This window comes from Capricornis sumatraensis, chromosome 7, assembly GCF_032405125.1.
Source record: "Capricornis sumatraensis isolate serow.1 chromosome 7, serow.2, whole genome shotgun sequence".
NCBI lineage: Eukaryota > Metazoa > Chordata > Mammalia > Artiodactyla > Bovidae > Capricornis > Capricornis sumatraensis.
Genome location: NC_091075.1, coordinates 35,052,128 through 35,058,836, shown reverse-complemented (window position 1 = coordinate 35,058,836; position 6,709 = coordinate 35,052,128). Strand labels below are relative to the sequence as shown.

The 6,709-nt window shown below is 38.6% G+C and overlaps 1 non-coding gene across 1 annotated transcript; it reads left to right on the top strand.

Annotated features, from left to right (window-relative positions):
- Positions 1-6,392: 6,392 nt before the first annotated feature.
- On the top strand, positions 6,393-6,499 carry LOC138082499 (U6 spliceosomal RNA). Its single transcript, XR_011145126.1, has one exon. It is a non-coding gene; the product is annotated as a U6 spliceosomal RNA (small nuclear RNA).
- Positions 6,500-6,709: the final 210 nt, after the last annotated feature.

The window sequence follows — 6,709 nt, the reverse complement described above, 5'->3', positions numbered from 1 at the left end:
AAAAATGTATATTTTGCAGTTATTGAGAAAAATTTATATAAATGCCAGTTAATTTGGTTGTTAGTGATGTTCAAGTCTTCTGTATGACTAACTTTTGTCTACTGCTTCTATTGATATGGATACAGCTGCACTGAATTTTAGAATTATAACTGTGGGCTCCTGTGCTTTTCTTTTTAGTTCTATCAATTTTAGTTTAATGTATTTTGAAGTACTGTTGTCAGATTCATATAAATTTGGATTTGTTGTGCCTTCATAAATATTTAATCCTGATCTTATCATGTAAAATTATTTATCATTAGTTTATAGTCCTTGTTCTGAAGTCTATATTTTCTGATATTAATAGAACCAATTCAGCTTTTTCATTAGTTTATATGATATAGTTTTTTCAGTTATTTTATTTTAACTTAGTTATAGTGATATATTTAAAGTGAGATTCTTCAAAGAGGTGCTAATAGATGGAGAAATATACCATGTTCATGGATTGGAAGAATCAATATAGTGAAAATGAGTATACTACCCAAAACAATCTATAGATTCAATGCAATCCCTATCAAGCTACCAATGGTATTTTTCACAGAGCTAGAACAAATAATTTCACAGTTTGTATGGAAATACAAAAAACCTCGAATAGCCAAAGCAATCTTGAGAAAGAAGAATGGAACTGGAGGAATCAACTTGCCTGACTTCAGGCTCTACTACAAAGCCACAGTCATCAAGACAGTATGGTACTGGCACAAAGACAGAAATATAGATCAGTGGAACTAAATAGAAAGCCCAGAGATAAATCCACACACATATGGACACCTTATCTTTGACAAAGGGGGCAAGAATATACAATGGAGCAAAGACAATCTCTTTAACAAGTGGTGCTGGGAAAACTGGTGAAAGAATTCTTTTACACATGTAAAAGAATGAAACTATAACACTTTCTAACACCATACACAAAAATAAACTCAAAATGGATTAAAGATCTAAACGTAGACCAGAAACTATAAAACTCCTAAAGGAGAACATAGGAAAAACACTCTCTGACATAAATCACAGCAGGATCCTCTATGATCCCCCTCCAGAATATTGGAAATAAAAGCAAAAGTAAACAAATGGGCCTTATTAAACTTAAAAGCTTCTGCACAACAAAGGAAACTGTAAGCAAGGTGAAAAGCCAGCATTCAGAATGGGAGAAAATAATAGCAAATGAAGCAACTGACAAACAACTAATCTCAAAAATATACAAGCAACTCCTGTAGCTCAAGTCCAGAAAAATAAACAACTCAGTCAAAAAATGGGCCAAAGAACTAAACAGACATTTCTCCAAAGAAGACATACAGATGGCTAACAAACACATGAAAAGATGCTCAACATCACTCATTACCAGAGAAATGCAAATCAAAACCACAATGAGGTGCCATTTCATGCCAGTCAGAATGGCTGCGATCCAAAAGCCTACAAGCAATGCATGCTGGAGAGGGTGTGGAGAAAAGGGAACCCTCTTACAGTGTTGGTGGGAATGCAAACTAGTACAGCCACTATGGAGAACAGTGTGAAGATTCCTTAAAAAACTGGAAATAGAACTGCCTTATAACCCAGCAGTCCCACTGCTGGGCATACACACTGAGGAAACCAGAATTGAAAGAGACACATGTACCCCAATGTTCATTGCAGCATTGTCTATAAAAGCCAGGACATGGAAGCAACCTAGATGTCCATCAGCAAATGAATGGATAAGAAAGCTATGGTACATATACACAATGGAGTATTACTCAGCCACTAAAAAGAATACATTTGAATCAGTTCTAATGAGGTGGATGAAACTGGAGCTGATTATACAGAGAGAAGTAAGCCAGAAAGAAAAACACCAATACAGTATACTAACACATATATATGGAATTTAGAAAGATGGTAAAAATAACCCTGTATGTGAGACAGCAAAAGAGACACAGATGTATAGAACAGTCTTTCGAACTCTGTGGGAGAGGGAGAGGGTGGGATGATTGGGGTGAATGGCATTGAAACCTGTATACTATCATGTAAGAAATGAAGCACCAGTCCAGGTTTGATGCATGATACTGGATGCTTGGGGCTGGTGCACTGGGATGACCCAGAGGGATGGTACGGAGAGGGAGCAGGGAGGGGGGTTCAGGATGGGGAACACGTGTATACCTGTGGTGGATTCATGTTGATGTGTGGCAGAACCAATACAATATTGTAAAGTAATTAACCTCCAATTAAAATAAATATTTTAAAAAAATAAAAAAAGTAAAGTGAGATTCTTATACAAAGCATATGTCTTTAAAATTTTTGACTGTGTTGAATCTTCACTGCTGTTCAGTCTTTTCTCTCGTTTTGGTGAATGGTGTTACTCTCTGGTTTCAGTGTGTAGGCTTCTCGGTGTGGTGGCTTCTCTTGATGTAGAGCATAGGTGCTAGGGCATGTGGGCTTTAGCAGTTGTGGCCCGTGAGCTCAGTAAATATCACTGCCAAGCTCTAGAGCACAGGCTCAATAACTGTGGTATATGGGCTTAGTTTCCTCCATGGTAGGCAGGATCTTCCCGAATCAGGGTTCAAGCCCATGTCTCTGGCATTGGCAGGCAGATTCTTTGCCACTGAGCCACCAGGAAAACCCTAGAAAGCATACAGCTGGGACTTGCCTGATGGTCAAGAATCTGCCTTGCAAAGCAGGGGACTTGGGTTCCATCCTTGGTTGGGAAACTAAGATCCTGCATGCCATGGGCCAACTAAGCCTGTGTGCTGCAACTAGAGAGCCCACATGATACGAGAAGATCCCTTGTGCTGCAACTAAGATCTGATGCAACCAAATAAATAAACAAATGTTTAAAAGAAAGAAAGACAGCATATAGCTTGGTCTTTTTTTTTTTAATCCAATCTGACAGTTTCAAACTTTATACTATCTGTAATTTAACCATTATCTCTATTTATGGCTTGTTACCTATGGTGGTGGTAGTTTAGTCCCTACGTTGTGTTTGACTCTTGTGAACCCATGGACTGTAGCCCTCCAGTTTCCTCTGTCCATGGGATTCTGAAGGGTTAATAGGGTAGCAGAGATGTGCCTGCAAACGGATCTCTATGCCTGGGCTGAGTGTCCTTGCAAACAAGGCGTTCAGTCAAAGAGTCTGGACACAGCCTTGAATTTAATGGTCCCTTGCAAACGAGGGAGCATTCCCTTCTTGAGGTAAGAAGGAGATGAGGGCTTTGGGCAGACTGTGCAGTAGACAGGGGTTTCACTCCCCTTTGCTATACGATAACATGTATGCACCTGCGCTGTGCCGAAAAGGCTTATTCATGCAGTCTGGAATTCTGCCTAAGGGGCTTTTGTAATAAACGGCAATTAGTTTTTTGCCCAGTTCTGTTCCTCCGGCTGGAGTGTGCGTCTATCTTTTGTGTGTGTCTTGTTTTATGTCATTTCACTCGTAATCTCCAACAGATTCTCCAGGCAACAGTACTGTAGTAGGTTGCCTTCCTTCTCCAGGGGATCTTCCCAACCCAAGACTCGAATCTGGATCTCCTGCATTTCAGGGCGATTGTTTACCAACTGAGGTACAAGGGAAGCCGCAAATTGTTAGCTGTATCTATCTAAAAATTTTTATTTATTGCTTTTTGATTTAGAATATTATATTTATCACAATATATCTTGAAAAAATTTCACATACCATGCTTTAATTTCCTCCTCCCTATCTTTTGTGCTATTTTTATTATACCTTTTGTTTCTACATTGCTTATAACTCTTTTAATACCTTGCTATCATTTTTACTTTAAAAACTCAATTGTCTTTACAGGGACTACAAAAGAGAAAAAAAATGCAATGCATCTTTTATACTTATTCTTTATTTACTCTTCTTGTCCTTTTTTTTCTTTCTATAAATTCAAATTTCAGTCTGTATTATCTTCATCCTTATGATCTATCTCTAAAGTTTCTTATAGAGGAAGTCTTACGAAAATTAATTACTAGTCTTGTTTCCTGAAGGGTCTTTATTTCATATTCATTTTTGAAAGATATTTTGCTGTGTTTAGTGTTCTAATTGAAGAATTAATTTTTTTCTTTTAATACATCACTGATGTCACTCCATTGTCTTCTGGCTTACATAGTTTTTGATGGGAAGTATGTTATGATTCTTACTTTTGTTCTGTCTGCAATATTTTCTGTTTTCTGGTTGCCTCCAACATTGGCTCTTAACTTTTTCTGTAGCAATTTAATTATGTTTCTTTATGTTTTATACATCTTTAATACTTTGGTTGGAATTCTCTAAGATTCCTGGATCATTGGTTTATAATCTTTCACTAAATTTGGGAATGGATCCATGATCTTTTCTGGGATTTTTTTCTTCTCCTTTCTCTTTATTTCCCTCTATAAATCAAAGTACACATGTTAGATCATTTGATAGTGTCCCACAACTCCTGGATGCTTTGCTCTACTTTTTAAAATTCATTTTTCTTTTTATGTTTCATTTTGGATAATTTATATCAACCTACTTTTAGTTTAAAATTTCTTCCTCAGATGTGTCAAGAGCATCATAGTAATCTTCATCTTTGATATCATGTGTTTTTTGGGGGGCCATTTATTTGACTCATTTTAATAGTTTCTAATCTTTCTGTTGAAGTTTTTCATCTGTAAATGGATGTTCTTCACTTTTACCACTACATCCTTTAATTAAAGCATAGTTTTTATAAAGCCCTTGACTGATAATTTCAACATTTTGATAACTGCTCAATCTGCTGCTGTTGAGTGATTTATCTCTGGAAAATGGCTTTCTTATTACAGTACTTTGCCATATAATTTTTGAATGTATTCTGAACAATGCCAACTGAAGAACGGTAGAGTCTGAGATCAAGAGTATTTATAGGTGGAAATGAATACAATTATTTCTCTGTTACAATGGTAGCAAATGATTCACTTGGGTTTTAGGTTTTGTTGTTGACTTTGTTGCCCTTCAAGTTCTTCACTGAGGGACTGCCTAAATCATGTGCTTGGTGTGAGCCCCATGGTGCTAGAACTTTGTTATCAGTTTTTCTGCTTTAACCTCAGCTTTCAGAATGTGTTTCAGTTCAGTTCAGTCGCTCAGTCATGTCTGACTCTGTGACCCCATGAATTGTAGCACGCCAGGCCCCCCGTCCATCACCAACTTCTGGAGTTTACCCAAACTCAGGTCCATCGAGCCATCTCATCCTCTGTCTCCCCTTCTCCTGCCCCTAATCCGTCCCAGCATCAGAGTCTTTTCCAATGAGTCAACTCTTCTCATGAGGTGGCCAAAGTACTGGAGTTTCAGCTTTAGCATCAGTCCTTCCAATGAACACCCAGGACTGATCTCCTTTAGAATGGACTGGTTGGATCTCCTTGCAGTCCAAGGGACTCTCAAGAGTCTTCTCCAACACCACAGTTCAAAAGCATCAATTTTTCAGCACTCTGCCTTCTTCACAGTCCAACTCTCACATCCAAACATGACCACTGGAAAAACCATAGCCTTGACTAGACGGAACTTTGTTGGCAAAGTAATATGCTATCTAGGTTAGGTCATAACTTTCCTTCCAAGGAGTAAGCGTCTTTTAATTTCATGGCTACAATCACCATGTGCAGTGATTTTAATGACTGCCAAACAATGGGTCGCTCTTCACATTCTTTTCTCTTTACCAGTGGTAACTGTCTGTTGCTTTTACTCAGTTCTGAACTCATGGTAGGCGCAGGGAGTGGGTTTTTGGTTTATCTGATGAAAGCTCAGTTGTAGACAGCATCTGTGTCCCTGAGAATCAGGAAGGGGGTTGTGGAATTATTCTTGTTTCTCTCATCTCAGTGACAGTCATATTTGGACTTGTATTTGTAGAGTTTATTAAACAGATGAGATAATTTTGCTCCTCTTTGCTCCCAGCAATAGCACATCTCTGCTTTATACAGCACAGGATTGTGACTCGTAAAGTCTTTCTAGTCCAAACCCTAGTGGCAGACATTTTTGATTCTATCACTTTCTTGGAAGCAGTGATCTTTTCTTGGTTTCTGATGTCAAAAAGCAAAGCTCTTAACCCTTCCCCAGAAGCTGATGAGTTTTGCTTCTACACAAACATTGGATCTTTGCCTGGTCCCTGGTTAAAAGACAGTTTGCTGTCCCTTCCTCAGCAGTGTAAAGCATTTTTCTTCCTAATGAGAAGAGCCCATGCAAATGCACCATATCTTGAGACTCTTCTGCCTTCACTATGCCTGCAGCAGTTATGGGGGTATTTCTGGTTTCCTGCCCTGCTCTCATTCCTTTCCATGAGCCCCTAGAAAAGAGCTTATGAGTGAGTGAACACTGTCTTGTGTCTGATGCCCCCAGTTATTCTAAACTTTTATGCTGCTTCAAATTCATCCTTTTTATTAAAATTTTTGATGATTTCTTCTTACCTACAATGCTCACTTCTGTAGCACATATACTAAAATTGGGATGATACAGAGAAGATTAGCATGGCCCCTGAGCAGGGATGACATGCAAATTCATGAAGTGTTCCATGTTTCTTTTTTTGGACTTCCCTGGTGGTTCAGACGGTAAAGTGTCTGACCCAGGTTCAATCCCTGGGTCGGGAAGATATCCTGGAGAAGAAATCGGCAACCCACTCCAGTATTCTTGCCTGGAAAATCCCATGGATGGAGGAGTCTGATAGGCTTCAGTCAATAGGGTCGCAAAGAGTCGGACAGTGCTGAGAGACTTCACTTTCACTTTCTTACT